The following is a 20,750-nucleotide window of genomic DNA, read 5'->3' on the forward strand; positions in this document are numbered from 1 at the left end:
TGCAGTCAGGTAAAATGATTCCTACAGTTTTGTTCATTTTGTTTAGGATAGTTTTGGGTATTCTGAGTCTTTTGTGGTTCCATATAAATTTTAGGATTTCAAAAATATTTTTGTGAGGAACATCATGAGCATTTTGATAGGGATGGCATTAAATCTGTAAAGTGTTTGGGGTAGTATGGACATTTTAAGAATATTGATTCTTCCAATCCATGAACGTGAAATAATTTTTCATTTTTAGGTGATTTCTTTCATTGATGTCTTATAGTTTTTATTATAGAAATCTTTGACTTATTTGGGTTATTTCCCAGGAAGTTGATTTTATGTGTGGCTATTGTAAATGGGACTACTTTTGAAATTTCTTTTTTCAAATTGCTCACTGTTGGCATATAGAAATGCTGCTGATTTTTGTATGCTGATTTTGTCTCCTGCAACTTTACTAAATTTGTTTATCAATTCTAATAGTTTTCTTGTGATGGACTCTTTACATTTTTCCAAATACAGAATCATATTATCTGCAAACAAAAATAATTTCACTTCTTCCTTTCCAATTCAGATGCCCATTATATCTTTCTCTTTTTTGATTGCTTTAGCTACAACTTGCAGTACTGTGTTGAGTAACAGTGGTGACGGTGGGCATCCTTGTCATGTTCCAGATCTCAGAGGAAAGGCTTTCAGTTTTTCCCCATACAGTATGATAGTAACTGTAGCTCTGTCATCTATGGGTTTTAATATATTGAGATATATTCTTTCTGCATGAATTTTGGAATTTTTTTAATCGTGAAAGAATGTTGAATTTTATCAAATGCTTCTTCAGCATCAATTGAAATGATTATATGGTTATTTTACATGTTGTTAACATGATGTATCAAATTAATTGATTAACAAATGTTGAACCATTCTTGCACCTTGGGGATAAATCCTACTTAGTCATAATGAATAATCTTTCTAATGTATTGTAGAATTTGGTTTGCTAGTATTTTATTGAGAATTTTTGCATAAGTGTGTATCAGAGATATTTACCTATAGTTTTCTTGTTTTGATGCATGTTTGTCTAGTTTGGTATCAGGGTAATGCTGGCCATGTAGAATTAGTTTGGAAGTATTCGTTCTTCCTCTATTTTTTTGGAATAGTTTAAATAGAAGTAGTATTAATTCTTTAAACATTTGGTAGAATTCAGCAGGGAAGCTATCAAGTATTGAGCTTTTCTTTACTGGGAGACTTTTTATTATGGCTTCAATCTCATCACTTGTTATTGGTCTGTCGAGTTGTTGGATTTCTTCCTGGTTCAATCTGTGTAGGTTTTATGTGTCTAGGTATTTGTCCGTTTGTTTTCTAGATTTTCCAATTTATTAGCATACAGTTGCATGTAGTGGCCACTAATGATCCTTTGAATTTCTGCAATATCAGTTTTAATGTCCCCTTTTTCGTTTTCGATTTCGTTTATTTGGATCTTATGTTTTTTTCTTAGTATGATTAAAGGTTTGTGAATTTTATTTAACTTTTCCAGAAACCAACTTTTTGTTTAATTGATCATTATATTTTTTCATTTCAAATTTACTTATTTCTATTCTGATCTTCTTTTTTATGTCTTCTGATCTTAGTTTTTTCTTCTATTTAACATTACTGATAGGTTTGGTTTGCTCTTGGTTTTCCAGTTCTTTATAATACATCTTTAGATCGTTCATTTAAAGGTTTTCCTCTTTTTTGATGCAGCAAGTATAGCTATACAATTGCCCTCTTAGTACTGCTTTTTCTGTATCCCATAAGTTTTGGTATGTTATGCTTTCATTATCATTTGTTTCAAGATATTTTTCAATTTTCTTTTGAATTTCTTCATTGACCCACTGGTCATTGAGGTATATACTGTTTAATTTCCATGTATCTGTATAGTTTTCAAAATTCCTCGTTATTAATTTCTAGTTGTATTGCGTTGTTGTCAGAGAAGATACTTGATATTATTTCCATTTTTCTTCATGGTTTAAGACTTGTTTTGTGACCTAGCAAGTGTTCTATCTTTAAAGAATAATCAACGTACTGAGGAAAATGATTGCATTCTGCTGCCATTGGATGAAATGTTCTATAAATATCTATTAGATTCATTTGGTCTGGAGTGCAGATTAAATCCACTATTTCTTTGGTGATTTTCTTGTCTGGAATATCTGCCCAATGCTGAAAGTGGGGTGCAGTCTCCAGCTATTTTTGTATTATGGCCTATCTCTCTCTTTAGCTGTAATAATATTTCCTTTATAAATCTGGGTGCTCCAGTATTAGATGCATATATATTCAAAATGTTATATCCTCTTGGTGAGTTGACCCTTTGTCATTATATAGTGACCTTCTTTGCCATTTTTGGTGATTTTTGTCTTGAAAACTGTTTTGACTAATATTAGTATAGCAACTTCTGATCATTTTTGGTTTCTATGTACATGAAATATCTTTTTTCATCCCTTTATTTTCAGCCTACGTGTGTCTTTACAAGTGTGTTACTTGTAGAAAACAGATCAATAGGTCTGTGTTTCTATCCATTTAGCCAATGTATGTCTTTTGATTGGAGAGTTTAGTCCATTTGTGTTCACTGTAGTTATTGATGAGCAATAACTTACTCCTGTCTTTTTGTTATTTGTTTTCAGATTGTTCTGTGATTTTCTCTTCCTTCTTTCTTCCCTTCCTATCTCCCTCTACTGCAGATGTTTTTTTTTCTTTTTTTTTTCTGGTAATATGATTTAGTTTATTGCTTTTTATTTTCTGTGTGTCCATTGTATGTTTTATGTTTGAGGTTACCATGAGGATTGTAAATACTATCTTATAAACCATTATTTTTACCTGATAACAATATAACTTTATTTACATAAACAAATAGACAAACAAGCAAAAAGAAAACTAATAAAAACTCTACGCCTTAAATTTGTCTCCCTGTTTTTAATTTTTGTTGCTTCTTTTTATATCTTGTTGTACTGACTATGTCTTGAAATTTTGTTGTATTTATTATTTCGATTGGTTCATTGTTTAGTCTTTCTACTTAGGACAAAAGTAGTTTACACTCCAGAGTTACAGTTTTATATAATATTTTGTGTTTTACTGTGTACTTAGTATTACCAGTGAGTTTTGTACCTTCAGATAATTATTTATTACACATCAATGTCCTTTTCTTTCTATTTGAAGTGCAACTTTTAGCGTTTTTTGTAGGACAGGTCTGGTGTTGATAAAATTTCTCAGTTTTTGTTTGTCCGGAAAAAACTTTACTTCTTTCTCATTTTTAAAGGATACTTTCCCTGGATATCCGAGGGTATTTTTTTTTTCCTTCAGCACTTTAAATATGTAATTCCACTCTCTCCTGGACTACACAGTTTCCACTGAAGAGTATCTTGCCAAATGTACTGGAGTTCCATTATAAGTTATTTTTTTCTTTTTTGTTGCTGCTTTTAGGATCCTTTCTTTATCTTTGACCTTTGGGAGTTTGACTATTAAATGTCATGAGGTAGTCTTCTTTGAGTTAAATCTTCTTGGTGTTCTATAACCTTTTCATACATGGATATTGATATCTTTCTCCAGGTTTGAGATGTTCTCATGTATTATCTCTTTGTATAAATTTTGTACTTCTAACTCTTTGTGTCCTCTTTAAGGCCAATAACTCTTAGATTTTCCCTTTTGAGGCTGTTTTCTAGATTCTGTAGGTTTGCTTTACTGTTTTTTCTTTTGTTTCCTCTGACTGTGTATTTTAAAATAGCCTGCCTTCCAGCTCACTACATCTTTCTTCTGCTTGATAAATTCTGCTATTAAAGGACTCCAATGCATTCGTATTTTTCAGCTCCAGAATTTATGCTTGATACTTTTTAATTATTTCAATCTCTTTGTTAAATTTATCTGATAGAATTCTGAATTTCTTCTCTGTGTTATTTTGGATTTCTTTGAGTTTCTTCAACAAAGCCATTTTGAATTGTCTGTCTGCAAGGTCATATACCTCTGTTTCTCTAGGATTAATCCTCAGTGGCTTATTTAGTTCATTTGGTGAGGTCGTATTTTCCGGGAGGATGTTGATGCTAGTATATGTTTTTCAGGTTTGAGGCATTGAAGAGTTAGGTGTCTGTTGTAGACTTTGCTGTCTGGTATTATTTGTAGCTGCTCTTCTTGTGAAGACTGTGTATGTATGAACAGACTCGAGTATTGTGATCTAAGCTATATCTACTTTAGGGGGCACCCCACACCTAGTAATACTGTGGTTCTTGTGGACTTGTGTTTGTACCAGTTTGATGGCCATGGACAAGATTCAGAAGAATTATCTGGATCACCAGGCAGATACTCTTGTTCTCTTCCCTTTCTTTCTCCCAAACATACAGAGTCTCTCTTGCTCTGTTCCGAGCCACCTAAAGCTGGGGGTGGAATTACACAAAAGCCCCCGTAGCCACCTCCACTGTGACTGCTCTGGGGTCACACCTGAAGCAAGCACAGTGTTGGGTCTTGCCCAAGGCTTGCTGTAACCACTACCTGGCTAACGCCTGTGTTTTCTCAAGGTCGTGGGGCTCTACAGTCAGCAGGTGTCAAAGTCAGCTAGGCCTGGGGACATTCCTTCAGGGCAATGAGTTCCCCCAAGCCCCAGGTGACTACAGAATTGCTGTCTGGGAGTCAGGTCTACAGTCAAAAACCTTAGAAGTCTGTCTGGTGTTCTATTGTATTGTGACTGAGCTGACATTCAAGCCACAAGATGTAGTCCTTTTCACTCTTCCTTCCCATTTTCAAAGGCAGAGGAGCCTCATCCTTTAGCCACTGCCACCCCAGGCCATCAAGAGTACTGCCAGACTACGCACCAATGTTGTCTTAAGGCCCAAGGGCTCTTAAGTCAGCTGTGATGAATGCTGCCTGGCCTGAGACTCATCCTTCAGGGCAGTGGGCTCCCCTCTGGCCCAGGGCAGGTCTACGAATGCTGTCCAAGAGTCAAGTCCTAGAATCTAGAACCAGAAGAGCCCACTTGATTCTTTTCCCCACTCCCCAACTATCTCCCATGGCTGTGCAGGTACCTGATTTTTAGTTCTTATGAAAGTGTTTTATCTGTATAGATATTTGTTAACTTGGTGTCCTTGCAGGGGATGGGGGACAATCAGTGGAGTTTCTATCCTGCCACCTTGCTCCACCTCTCAGCATTTACATATGTTGTTTATGTTTCCTAAAGTATGTATTTTTTGCTTATTTTTCTTCTATGGCCAATTATATATTTTGATGCATGATAAGGTGGCTCCTTCTAAGATTTCTGAACTGGCTTTTAAAAGTGTCACAAGCTCAAATGCCAATTTACTGGTTGAAAGCATGGACTCAAGTATAAAAATTTCTAAACATATAGAAAAATACTATTTACCTCTAGAGCTACAGGAATGAAGTAGCTGACAGTAAAACTCAAAGTTTTTCATTCTGATCACTGAATTAAAATATCATAAATTCATATTTTCTACAGACCTTATATGTAAAAGTTTGGGAATTGTATAGGAAAGAGAGATTCAAAGACCCGTAATAAATTAATAAATATAAAAAACTAATTCCATGCAAAACAGCAAGTCTCACTGAGCATTTCTTGAACTTAGAAACAGCATGCTGCCTTATCTCAAGATGCTATAACTCCTTCATCTAAGAAAATTACTTCGCAATTGACTTAGAAAACCAATTCTCCTTGCTCTCTATATTCACAACCCATAATTTCCTACATCTCTATTACTAAAAGTAGATGTCAATGTGGTCATTTGGGAAAAAATCTTAGATGATTATTTTCTTTCCATGTCTCCCCTTACTGGGACTATTAGGCTCAAGTATTTTGATTTTGGTCAGCAATAGCAAAATGCTCACCGTCATCTAATATCCACATATATTTTTCTCGGCTACTACTAATAAAAAAAGTCCACGGGGCTATACATCTGGTTTAAGAGAGGGCTTGTAATGCAGCAGCAGGAGATATACTAGGAAGGAGGATGGCATGCTAATGCGACTTATGTAGGCTTTCAGGACATGCGTAAATCTAGGCTGAGAAATATCACTTATTTTAGATGGTGAAATTTTGATGAGCATGCCCAAGTATATGGATAGAGATAAGTTAATAAAGCGTAACATAGGTTTTATTGTGTCTAACAGCCAGGCAGTTAGTTTTTATCAGTACAAAGAGCATAATTGTAGTTTCTTCTCAAAAGAAAAATTTTACTTCCTGAGGAAGGAATTGCAATGTTCACAATATCCTAGGAGCCACTACTATGACTCTCACTAAGAAATGGGACAAGATTAAGACATTATACAAATATGCTATTGATATTCCAAGAATATTGGGTACAAAGAAACTGTAGGCCTAAGTGATGGAGATGTGTGTGTGTGTTTCTTTTTACATATATGCATATAAACAGCATCTGGTAGAATAATATGTGCGCAACAGGTGCTAGGGTCTGTATTTATTTATTCTAACAAGAAGATTACATTTGGTGCAGTGCATAGTAATCCTTTGCTGTTCTACTGGACCCACCTATCCATGGTATTGTCCAACAAGAGAATGACAGTGGTTTCACTCATGCATCTTTCAAGGCTTTTGTGATGGGGTTACTATTGGAAGTATCCCGAGGAATATAGCATTCATTTTATTTATTATTTTGTTAGCCAAGCTCTAATGACTACCGTTTGATGGTTCTTATAATATTTTCAAGGGCAAAATGTGGAATTTCTTTCAATGCAAAGGATATATATTTCCACTATACACTGAAAAACAGGAAAAATCGTAGACAGATGTTATAATCCATATACAAGCATGTCTGGATTAAAAACTGTACCACCTGATCCTTAAAATTGATACTCTGTAAGGTAGTCAATGTTAAATACTGCCTTCATGAAAAAGTCGTAGCTCAGGGCTATTGTTGAGTAATTCCTGCAAGGTATGGATAGCTTTCTTTTTTTAGTCCACAATTACTCTGGTAATTAGTAACTAGTCTGTATGGGGAATGCTAAATGGACAAATGCATAGTAAGTATTGAATTACATTTATTTAAGATCCTCCAGGCTTCACTTCATTCAAAGGACTCTGGTGATATAAAATAAGCCAAGTACGGGTATTAAATTATTTATTCTACAGGGATCAAATCAAGCCCTATTCTTTAGAGATCAAGTCAACATATAGGAATTGGGGTGTTCATACTATGAAAATTAAGCATGACATTATAGAGTTTTTGTTTATTTTTGTCCCAAGGATCCCATGATTAATTAAATACTGCCAAAGATTCTGGGAATCAGACAGTTTTGTCTGTCATGTAGTCAACTATTTTGTCTCTCAGTTATGTGGCTTTTGTTGACTTCTATTCTTACGAGATACTTCCATACTCGACGAACATTTCCATGTCATGGTACCCCACCAGGGAAGTTTGTTTTAAAATGAGATTATGTTATTTTATGTCTTAAATTTGTTGAGCAGTTGTATTCATTTTTAAAATTGTTTGTATCAGTTTTGTGCTTGACATCTAATTACCAAAAACCTAATAGCTTAAAACACCACAAATTTATTATCTTACAGTTCTGTATTTTAGCATCAAAGATGGGTCTCACTAGGCTAAAATCAAGGTATCTGCAGTGCTGTGTTTCTTTCGGGATGCTCTTGGGGGAGAATCTATTCCACTGTCTTTTACAAAGTCTATAAGCTGAGGCTCATGGCCCTCATGTTCATCTTCAAACCCAGAAGTTGTTTTCCTTCTGACCTTGTTTCCCATCATTGTATCTCCTTGTCTTACTCTGACTTTTTTTGTCTCACATTTTCTCACTAAGGGCCTTAGTGTTTACACTGGTCCTACCTGAATAATTCAGGATAATCTCCTTGATTTAAGGTTATTTTAGTAGCTTCCTTATTTTCATTTGCTACATTAATTCTCCTTTGTCATGTAACTTAATGTAGTCACAGTTTCCAGGGATTAAGACATGGCCATCTTTCCTGAGATTATTATTCTGCCTCCCACAATAGTGTTAATCAAACACCCACTATTAAATAATTACATAACAATATGTATTTTTAGCCAGATGAATATATTTGTGAAGCGTATCAAAGCATTAAACAATATGTGTTGAAGAAATACAAAGAAAAAATTATTGAAAAAAATGTAATGGGTAGCAGAGAATTTCTAAGGTGGGTACATGGTCTGGGCTAGTAGCAGACAAATCTTAGACTGACACCCCGTTTTTATGTCAAAACCATAACTCACTTGGGGCTATGTTTTATTACATATGGAATACCTCCATGAATATTTCATGTGGCTGAATTGCTATTTGTTTTAAAGAAATATTACTCCAAATGTGGGGTAATTTAATTTATGCTCCCCAAATCTGAGTCAAGGGCCTTCCTTAACCTCTTGCATTTGCTATTAAACTATGAGGATTATAGAGTCTGACTCCTTTACCTCTCCACCTTGGTCTTTCTTTAGTCATTATTAGGCAGAGTTCAATAATTCTTATAAGACATACCCAAATTAAATTGGCCATTCTTCTATTATGGCATTAATCCACTGAATCCTATTTTATCCCCTATATTTCTCCTATTAATTAGTTCTTTGATCTCTAGAATGATGATTCATCCTTCTTGTCATATAGCCTAATATCACAGTGTGAAGTTAGCAATGGCATAGCTTCTGCAAAGGAATCAGTTTCTATATATAATTACTTAATAGTCAACACAAAAGCAGTACTTCAAATTGAGATATATGAAAAATAGAATATTAAATATTGGTTAAATTGATGTGTATGTGCTTACTGTGTTTACCGGGGTTCTTTGAAAATAGGTAAAATATTTTAAAGTAATTGAGAATAGGAAGGAGAGCTCTCAGCATGAGTTGTTCTCTGATTTCTATATAGCTTCCTAAGGAAATTATCTGTGACACCTGCCTGCTATTTTCACCTGACATAGGTTAATATCATTTGAGTTGTAGGGTTAATGAATTTGAACCTTTTTTGAGTAAATGTCATTATCCTGCAATATATTTGAACTCTTTTGAGTCAATTTGTATTATCCTGTAATTTGTATAGCGAAGGTTTCACTTACTAATGACAGAGTTGTACTCATTAAAAGGAAAGGAATCACAAAATTGAAATATTATTATCGATTAAATTTACATTGCTATTTCTAACCAATTAACATTGATTACATCCTGGATCAAATTAAAATTTCTCAAATTATTTCACAGTGGCCTCAGAATGCGGTATAATCTATTTAACTGTTGATGGAAAACCACTGATATTTTCTAAATTGTTATCAGTAAGTGATTTGCATTAGCTTTGCATTTCAGACACTTTCTGAGTCCTTAATTATTTAACTTGTCAAATCAATAATTGGTCCTACAAATGGCACTAAGAATTGCTTTTTCCCAAAGGAAAATAAACAATGTTAACCATTTTATGAAAGATTTTAGAAAATGCCTCTAATAACTGAATTCAATTTCCATCTGCATTATATGTAATATGCAATCCTACACATTCACAGAAACACAGAAAACTTTTATTGACCTAAAATTAACTATTGCACATCTAGGTTCCTCTCCAGAATGTAGAAAGCTAGAAGGAATTCCTGCTTTTACAACAGCAATAAAAAAGCTGAATTAACTTCATGACTGTGAGCTCATTAAAAAGCTATGGTCACCAAGTGAACTGATCCAAATTCTAAAGAAAGACACTGCCTGCAGGAAAGAGGAAGTGCTCACGCAGTCAACAGTGTTAGATGCAATCACACACCAGTAAGAAATTGTAGAGACATTGTGGAACTTTTTTGGGCTGCAGAAATGTGGCAAAATTTGTACCCTCTTATCTGTCATTTCTCCACAAACCCGACCACACCTCACAGAACAGAACCAAAAAGCCCTGAGCTGCATCGATTGTGGTGCAGACCTGGAGGAGAGGAACAGTGGCCACATAGAAGGGACAAACAACTCCTCCAAGAACCTACCTTTCTAACTCTACACAAAAAACAATGCGTAGAAGGAAGACTAATGCTGCTAGCAGCTAGACCAAATGCATTGGTGAACCCTCATTTCAGCTGAGGGACAGCAAGGAGGAGGGAGAGATAAAGCTTACATGTGGAAGAGGGTAAGGATTAAGCACTGAGCTCAGAACTTAAAGCAGTAGAAGAAAGGAGAACTGAGAAAGCTATACACATGCACAAGGCCAGAGACATTGTGCATGCCTGAGGCTGAGTCTTAAAGAGAAGAACAGATACTCCATTATCCTCACACTACAACCAAACCAGATTACTTGAGTTACAATGACAGCAGCACACTGTTAGGAGATGGCCAAAAGGGAAAGAACATAAAACAATACTGTCTCTGAGTTACAGCAGAAAGTAAAACCTAAAATTCTGAATCTTATGTTAATAAATTGTGCCCCTATAAAGTACCAACCACCCTAGATACAAGGTTAAAAATTCCTGAACTAAAGGCTTAAGCAAAAGAAAAGTTGTGATGATTTCGCAGCATGTAATTATTACCTCAGTTTTACTATTATTTATTGCTCTACACAACATATCAGTTTTTAACAAAAATTTACAAGGGAGCTTAAAAAGGCAAAGAAAAAAGCCACAGCAAAATAAAAACAAACAAACAAAAAACATCTTCAAGAGAAAGAACAATTATTATAACCAGATTCAGATGTGACACAAATGTTGAAACTATGTGACTATCAAGCAGGAGATTTAAAATAATAATTAACACATGTAAAATTCTAAAACCTTCAAAAATAGAAGGATAGTGTTCATGATCCAACTGGTTATTTTATCAAGCCGTTGGAAATCATAAGAATAATTAAATGAAATTTATATAAATTAAAATACATAATGGGAAAGAACCCCTTCTCTAAGCTCCTCAATATAATCAACACAGCAAAAGAAAGTATCAGTGAACTTAATGCTTATTCAGTGGGAAATACTCAAGCTGAAACATAAAGAAAAAAAATCTAGTTAGGGAACAAAAGGAGGATATCCAACAGCTGTGAAACAATAGCAAATGTTCTAACGTGTAATTGTAATTGGAGGAGCAGAAAGAGAGAAAGAGGGAGAATACATATTTGAAAAAATAATGGCTGAGAATTTGTGAAAATTAACGTTAAGAACTTCAATTTTAGTCCAAACTCTATGATTAGTTTTTCAGGTCTGACCACAGGCAATTAAAGGCTTTGCTGGGAGGTGGGAGGGTAGAGGTTGTCTACCCTACGTCAGACTTAGTGCATGGCCAGTGCATTTCAGTCGCTGAAGCGAGTTGCCGTCAAAAACTAGTGTTCTCCTACCTGGCCGTGCTCCTATGCCTACGTGCCCAGACACTTCTCTTTGGAGATCTGCTTATCAGTGAAAGCTTAAGATACTTTTCACAATTTTAAACTATATATATGTATATATATGTATATATATACATATTTTTTGAGATGGAGTCTCGCTCCATCACGCAGCCTGGAGTGCGGTGGCGCAATCTCGGCTCACTGCAAGCTCCACCTACTGGGTTCACACCATTCTCCTGCCTCAGCCTCCCGAGTAACTGTGACTACAGGTGCCCACCACCACGCCTGGCTAATTTTTTGTATTTTTAGAGAGACGGGGTTTCACAGTGTTAGCCAGGATGGTCTCTATCTCCCTACCTCGTGATCCATCCCCCTCGGCCTCCCAAAGTGCTGGGATTATAGGAGTGAGCCACCACGCCTGGCCAACAATATATATTTTTAATAATATAGTATATATATCCTTCTCTGACATTTTTTTCACTCAGTGTTATATTTGTCAGAATAATACTTGCTTATTAATAAAATTACTTGTCATTGATTTTTACTTCTGTCAGTTATTGCATGAATGAGTGTACAAAAATTGTCCATTATCCTGTTGATGGTTATTTGAGTTGCTTACATTATTAAACTTACATACATTGTTTTTATGGATATAATTTTACATGTCTCCTTGAGCAAATATGCAAGAATGTATTTAGGGTTTAGGCCTAAAAGGGAGATCCCAGGATCACAAAGTAAGCACAAATTCAATTGTTCTGATAATGCCAAACTGCCTTCTAATGAAGTGTGTCATTACACATCTGATGACGTATACTCACATCATCAAAGTCTGAGCATTCCCACTGATGCATTCTTTTCCTTAACAGTAAGGTTTAACATTTACAATTAAATGTTCTTCATTATTAATAAAATTGGGTGTCTTTTGATATGTGTACAGTCATTTGTGTCTTTTCTTCAGTCTTCTGTTTGTCTTTTAATATTTTCTCTATCTTTAGTATACTGAAGGATCTGCAGTCTAGTGTGTGCTTGACACTTTTTCATTCATTGCTATTTGAAGATACAGTCATGTGTATAAAGTTTCCCTGCTCTCATAGAGCATACAATTTGTAACAAGTAAATTAGCAAGCATATAAATAAGACAACTGTAGGTATTTATAAACACTCTCCAGGATTTTTTGTTGTGTGAGAAATTCTGTATCAAGTTTTGTAATAATGTAAGTAGATAAAATATCACATTGTTTTCTATGTAAGTATTATACACAGGAAGTTTCAATACCTAGCATGCATCTCTACCTGGACTCTTCCTTTTTGTCTTTTCATTTCTTTAGTGTCACAGTGGGCTGTATATGCCACAGGTTGTGTTTTTCACAAGTAGACACTGAGATGGAATTTAGCATGCATAATGTTTATAAGTGATAAGTATTTGTGAAAAAGATGGGGATGAAGGTATGTGGTTGGGCAGAGAAAGAAGTTAAACTATGATGCAAGCTCAACAAAGCCTTGGTCAACCTTATATTGTGAGAACTGGAACACAAAAATCCAGTTAGAATAATCCCACGTTGGCCAAAATATAAGGATCTTTGTGCCTCCACCTCAATTAGTCATTGAATATGGGCTGCCTTGGTTATCATATGCCATTTTAAGTGGCTCTTTGCAACTAAAGTATGGAACTAAAAACGGGGCTCTTTGCTTGTAGCCCAGCCACTTGACTTCAAAATGCATTTTTTTTCCTTCTCTTGCATTTAAAGATACAACCTTGAGGCAAAATGCAGAACCTTTTTTTTAAATGAACCTTAAAATAGACTCCATATCCCTCCCCTTTTCATCATATATACTCCCTTTACATTTATCTAACTGTGTGCTAGTATCTAATTACATGTCTTCTTAAATGTTCCAGGGACTAATCTGGAGACAGGTAGACCAGTTCTGCAGACCCAGCTGCAAAGTTCCAGAGATTGCTTCAAGCTGGCTAATTAACAACCCAGCCATTGTTGACATGCTGTCAGCCTGAGGTCCAGGTGGACTGCAACTCAAGATAAGCAGCTGAAGAAGACACACAGCCATTATACTCATCCCCATTCTTACACGCCTTCCTTATCAAGTTTTCCTTTTTAAACCCCTGCCTTTCCCCCCTCGCCCCTAAAAAGTCAAAGTAGTTACTTTGGATGGCAATCCAACTGCTTCCCCTTTGCTAGGTTTGGTTAATAAGTTACTTTCTCCCAGACCTCACTCTTGTTAATCGGACTCTGCAAGCAATGAGCATCCGGAACTGATTTGTTCAGTTGGTGACATGCCCTGTGTGCTCCGGGGGCTGAGCCGGAGGGTCTGGTTTCCATCAGATAAACCATGGGGCTGCCTGCTGCCTGTGAAATACAGCTGCCTGTGGCTAGCTGACCCCTTAGCTGGAACGGTGGGGAGTTTCCTTGAGGCTGTCTTAGGGGGATCCTCTCTTTCTTTTCCTGTTGCAGTGTCTGTTGCCTTCAGTGCTTCGTTGGTTCAAACAAAGTGATCTTTAGAGAAGTGGACAAACTTTGAAACTAGAATTTTGGAACTTTGAACTTCAGAACTGAGTGACTCAGTTGGAGTGCACCCGAACACCCTCTGCCCCCTTTGAACTGTTGCTGGGGCTCTACTCTATTTACACTTGGCCGCTAGTGAAACCATTTGAGCATTTTATGCGTTTGTATTTGTGGCACCTGTGGGGCTTTTCTCGGTTTGGACTTAGTCGCCCGTGGGTAAGGTGGGGAGGGAAGGCGTTTGAATCTGAGGTGAGGGATTTGACACTCTACCCAGCCTCTTAAACGGGAGTTTCTATGGAGGTGCGTCATTTATTTGTACATGTGAGTGTGAATATGTGCCTTTTGTATGTGGACCTTAATTCATTCTGTCTCTCTCTGTATCTCTCTCTTTCCCCCTTTTCCAACTTAGCCAAAAGCTCCCTCTGCCTGAAAACAGTTCACCTTGACAGGTGACTTGCAGAGGTGGGAGGGATTTGTCCCACACAAGGTGTAGTAGGTCTGGAGTGCTGAGGCTCTCCCTGGCAGGAGAAAAATGAGAGTGGTGGGGGAATTAACCCTACAAGGTGCAATGGCTGGAAGGCTCCCATGTCTCCCGTCCTGTCCTTCATTTTCCTCTTCTTTTCTGTAAAGCCTGACTTCTTTTCTCCCTTCCATTCCTTTCTTTTCTTCTGGCCCTTTCTTTACTTCTTTGTATTACAAATAGTTATAATGGCAATTTGATATTTTCATATTTTGGCAAACTTAGCTAATGGGTGCTTTTGATGGTTTCTGTTTTGTTGTTTTGTAATGATGAGAGGTGACAGCGTGCTGGCAGTCCTCACAGCCCTCGCTCGCTCTCCGCGCCTCCTCTGCCTGGGCTCCCACTTTGGCGGCACTTGAGGAGCCCTTCAGCCCACTGCTGCACTATGGGAGCCCCTTTCTGGGCTGGCCAAGGCCGGAGCCCACTCCCTCAGCTTGCAGGGAGGTGTGGAGGAAGAAGCGCTAGCGGGAACCGGGGCTGCGTGCGGCGCTTGCGGGCCAGCTGGGGTTCCGGGTGGGCGTGGGCTTGGCGGGCCCCGCACTCGGAGCAGCCAGCCAGCCCTGCTGGCCCCGGGCAATGAGGGACTTAGCACCCGGGCCAGTGGCTGCGGAGGGTGTACTGGGTCCCCCAGTAGTGCCAGCCCACCGGCGCTGCGCTCGCTCTCTCACCCAGCCTTAGCTGTCTTCCCGCGGGGCAGGGCTCCGGACCTGCAGCCCGCCATGCCTGAGCCTCCCACCCACTCCATGGGCTCCTGTGCGGCCCGAGCCTCCCCGACGAGCACTACCCCCTGCTCCACAGCGCCCAGTGCCATCGACCACCCAAGGGCTGAGGAGTGCGAGCTTAAGGCGCAGAACTGGCAGGCAGCTCCACCTGCAGCCTCGGTGCGGGATCCACTAGGTGAAGCCAGCTGGGCTCCTGAGTCTGGTGGGGACCTGGAAAGTCTTTATGTCTAGCTCAGGGATTGTAAATACACCAATCAGCACCCTGTGTCTAGCTCAGGGTTTGTGAGTGCACCAGTCGACACTCTGTATCTAGCTGCTCTGGTGGGGCCTTGGAGAACCTTTATGTCTAGCTCAGGGATTTTAAATACACCAGTCAGCACTCTGTATCTAGCTCAAGGTTTGTAAACACACCAATCAACACCCTGTGTCTAGCTCAGGGTTTGTGAATGCACCAATCGACACTCTGTATCTAGCTGCTCTGGTGGGGCCTTGGAGAACCTTTGTGTGGACCCTCTGTATCTAACTAATCTGATGGGGACGATGAGAACCTTTGTATCTAGCTCAGGGATTGTAAACGCACCAATCAGCACCCTGTCAAAACAGACCACTGGGCTCTACCAATCAGCAGCCAGATAAGAGAATAAAAGCAGGCTGCCCGAGCCGCAGTGGCAACCTGCTGGGGTCCCCTTCTACACTGTGGAAGCTTTGCTCTTTTGCTCTTTGCAATGAATTTTGCTGCTGCTCACTCTTTGGGTCTACACTGCTTTTATGAGCTGTAACACTCACAGCAAATGTCTGCAGCTTCACTCCTGAAGCCAGCCAGACCACGAGCCCACCAGGAGGAGCAAACAACTCCAGACGCACCGCCTTAAGAGCTGTAACACTCACCGCCAAGGTCTGCAGCTTCAGTCCTGAGCCAGCGAGACCACGGACCCACCAGAAGGAAGAAACTCTGAACACATCCGAACATCAGAAGGTACAAACTCCAGATGCGCCACCTTAAGAGCTGTAACACTCATCACGAGGGTCTGCGGCTTCATTCTTGAAGTCAGTGAGACCGAGAACCCACCAATTCCGGACACAATGATAACACAAATAATGTTTTTATAGATATTTAAACATAAATTATTCTGGCTCTTAAATAGGCATTTTGATGTGTAGACTCCAGTTTATCCTCTATCAAGTGTTTCTTAATTTCTGAATTATTATTTTTCGTTGTTTACTTGGTTTACTAAATTGTCTTTATTTTATAGATTTTGCGTCTTCTTAAATTCTCTTTAGTGCAATGAATGAGGCATGATAGTTGTGTCCTTCCATCGTAGAAACTATAGGAGGCTTTAAAATTTTGTTTCTAAACTGTTACTTTCATTCTCAAAATTCTGGCTTATAATAGAAGAGAATTTACCTCAGTTATTATTATCACTATAAATGAAATTTAATTTGTTGGTTGGAATGGTTAAGTAACAATACTTTTTCTAAAACTGTTGCAATATTTTTTTTTTAAATAAAAAATCTCAAGAATCACATTTGTGGGAACAAAAGTATATACATATGTGTGTGTGTGTGTATATATATGTATATATATATATATGAGAGTGGTTTCATTTATAATTTGATCACTGATTGCTTTCTTAGGTACAGAATTTGCTGATTCAGTTTGGGAACTGGCTTGAAGCCTTCCCACCCCAAATATGCAAATCTAGAATTTTATACCCAACTAAAAATAACCTTCAAAATAAAAGTCATAATAAAGATGTTCTTAGACAAACAACAGCTAATAGTATTAGTTCCCTGTAGAGCAACGCTACCAAAATACTATAGGAAATTCTTCAGGCTGAATAAAAATTATCTCAGGTAGTCTAAAGAAGGTATAAGAAGAATTAAGATCTTCAAAAAGGTAAATAAATGAGTAAATGTAAAAGACACCTGTTTAAACCAGTACATCTCAAATTTTGACATGCATCAGAAACATCTTGTTAAAATAGGGCTTGTTAAAATGCAAATTTCTGAGCTCAATTCCAGAATTTCATAATTTCATGTATGTGTATATATGTCCGTGTGTGTGTGTGTGTATATATATGTGTGTGTTAATATTGTCTAATGTATTGTAAGAAACCGTCTACATTTATTATTGCTGCAAATGATAACTGTAGTATAAAGACAATATTATCATTACCAAATCCATTTCAGTTGTGAAATTTATATATCTAAAAAAAGAGTGATTCTAATTGTTATTAGAATTATTAGTCAAAGTCAGTAGCCTCACAGGCTAAATATTGTGAGTTCAGTTTAAGTAGGTTTACGGAGAGTGGTGTCTAATGTGTGTTCCCTGATCTCTTTGGAGACAACATAATTCTGTTTATAGTTCATAAGTTCTTTTCATACAAGGCATAGGACATAAACACAGTAAAAACATATCCAGGAAACATTATTTTTTGATATTATGCTCATCAGTATGGCATGAAATATCTACTTTCAGGACTTAAATCGCTGCCATTTAGAGCCAATATTTAGCTTTACAAGTTATATTTGATCATACATATATTTCCTCTCAGTTTCTGCTTTCTTTAATTTTCATAAAAACAACATGCTTTATGGTTTTTCTGCGAAAGAGGGCTTTAAACAATATTTAGAAAATCAAATGTTTGCAATACATTTATATTAAATTGTATTAATTACTTTTTTAATAGGTGCCAATAAACACATAAAACTTGAACAGTTCTTTCATAATATATTTCTTTATTGCAGTAAAAATAATTCTAATATAGGCACACATATAATCATTGAGGCTCATAATCAAAAGAAACTAATGTTGCGATTGGTAGCACTTATTTAATTTTCAAGTTTTGGAGGAATTTTAAATATATTACCAAATTTAATCATTCTATTAATATTATGATGTTAGTATTATTCTAATTCTGTTGATGAAAATTGAACCTTAAAATATTAAGTAAATTCTGTTTGAGCTAGAATTTGGGTGTGTGCTTACATTCATTCTCAAGTAAAAGAAATTATTTACAGTAAATTTCAGGGCCCTCTGAAATGCCGTGTTATCCTTGTGTAATAATTCTTAGAAGTATAAACAGGTATAATTACTTAAAAATACAAAATGAAACAAAATTAAGGAATAGCGATATGCTAATTTTTGTATAACGGTATTACATTTTGTTTTATCGTTTTCAGAGCCAAGGAACTTACAGAAAATTAAATATATTTTACTTTAATATATCATATTTCTTTCAAGCAAATGCATATATAACTTACTGTAGTGTCTTCTGGGATTGCTGGTTCAAAGCCAAACTGCAGTATAGGATAATGAGGCAGTGACTATGAAGTCAAACCATCTTTTCCTCTAAGGAAAGTTCATAACTTTCAATACCTTTTGGGATTGTAAGTAAAGATATCACATAAAATTTCACTAGCAATATATGAGATTAAAATGAAAGAGAAGTAGTTTTTAAATTAACTTTAAAAATAGTTACTGGTATGAATATTTTATGGAAAGCAGTTCCACCAATTAGCTCCTAGGTGTGCAGAGACCTGATAGCTGGATGCTGCCTAAGGCACATATGACATTAGAAAAATAAATCCGTTCTGAAGAATTCAGAGGACAGGCTGGAACGTGAACATAGATTAAGTCACATGAAAATGAAAGGACTAAAGTTTGAAGTTCTTTAAAAATTTGCAATAAGATTGTAAACTCAATTCTCAGTTGCTCAGTCTGTGTAATTGCTTGGATACATGCATACTAGAAGACTTGAAGCCAGATGTTGATCTTTTATTCTCACCCTATGGATTCTGTCCTCTCTTTGAATTTATTATTGATTCCTTCAAAGTAAATGGTTTAGATTAGAGATGAAAACCTGGCACATAATTATGCTTGTGAATCTCACTATCAGAGGATTTGGCAAATGACTGTTTTCTATTTGAGTCTTCTGAAAAATCAGTAGCAGCTTTCATTGGCTTTTGTACCAATTAGTTAGAGAATTGATTTTAAATTAACCCACAGAAGCATTTTATGACTATGGAAATATTTGAAGTTTTATGTAACTTGCATTACATTTTAGAAATCATTAGCCCAAGGAAGAGTTGGTTTATGAGATTTGTTTTTGTTTTTTTCTTCACCATCGCTTTGGAAATTAGAGTTAGCCAGTAAATATTTCTGTTTTATACGTAATTTGTTTTAGTCTGTTAGAATCCTTATGTTTTAAAAATACAGAATTATTCCAGCTTTCCTTACATCTCAAATTACTACTTTTTGATGTCAATACAAATTATAATTTAATATTCTTGGTAGTTTACATACTGTTCACTCAGTTGCATCATGCTGCCCAACTCTCAGGAGCAACATTAGTCTATGATCTAATGTCAATAGCATCATAAAGTGTAACTACAATAAATGAGCCTGGCGTGGTGCCTCACACCTGTAATCCCAGCACTTTGGGAGGCCGAGGCGGAAGATCACCAGACATCAGGAGTTCCTGACCAACCCGGCCAACCTGGTGAAACCCTGGCTCTACTAAAAGTGCAAAAATTAGCTGGGCATGGTGGTCATGCGCCTGTAATCCCAGCTACTTCAGAGGCTGAGGCTGGAGAATCGCTTGAACACAGAAGGTGGAGGTTGCCAGTGAGCCAAGATTGCTCCACTGCACTCCAGCCTGGGTGACAGAGACAGACCGTCTCTACATAAATAAATAAATAAATAAATAAAAATACAGTGTAACTACAATAATAGTGTCTTTGTTTTTGTGAATATTGTTGGAAAAGGGCATTTTGATACAATGGGAAAACTATGTAAAAATGAAATCTAATTGAATTTATATCATAAATATTCTTGAGGACCATTTATCTATTCAGCAATTATTTACAAAACTCTACCACATAACATTTGTGGTATGTGCTAGAAATTAATTTTGAGAAAATCATACATGATTCTTACTTTCATGGACCTTTATGGAATTAAGTTATAGAATTAAAGAGTTAATTAAATAATCTTAAACATATATAACTTTCTGCTCAAATAATTTCTAAAGAGAAGAATTACAGAATATGTATAACGGACATTTTAAAAATGATAAATAAATGAAAGCTTCTTTTTATAAAGTGGCAGTTGAGCTGAAAATTGAATAAATCAGTTAATGGAAACATGCATATGGGGTCGCTTTTGACAAACATTCCATAAATTGTTTATACTGAAATGAGCTTGGAACAATAAGAAATGAAAGTTCACATGAATGTAGCGTAGGGAACAAATAAAATTGTAATAACATCATATCACTCTAGAGGTAGAGTAGAACTGAAGTAGGACATACAATCGAATTCAAGATTTACATAATTACCTGAAGAGTAATGGTAACCAATTGAATTTTTTAACAGGGGGTTGAATAAAGTTTAAAAAGACCAATCTTTCTGGACACTTCATCAGTTTCCTAATATGCCACTTTTTCTTATTTCTCGTGTGACATTTTAGTTTATGTATATTCACTCATCCTGAGCAAGGTCCATATCTGCTAAGATAATTTCTTATTCTGTATCAATTAAAGTTTTTGTATTTTCAGAATGAGAGTCACAGCTACGCATGAGAAGGAGAGCTAATCTTTTAACTGTATTTACAACAAAATATGATTAAATGATAATCTAAAATTTATGTTATTTCAAATTCCACATGTTAAAACATTAAATATTAAAATCAACATTTCATGCTTATAAATGAGTTTATAGTATCAAAATTTT

The sequence above is a fragment of the Gorilla gorilla genome, chromosome 1 (assembly GCF_029281585.2).
Source record: "Gorilla gorilla gorilla isolate KB3781 chromosome 1, NHGRI_mGorGor1-v2.1_pri, whole genome shotgun sequence".
NCBI classification, from domain to species: Eukaryota; Metazoa; Chordata; class Mammalia; order Primates; family Hominidae; genus Gorilla; species Gorilla gorilla.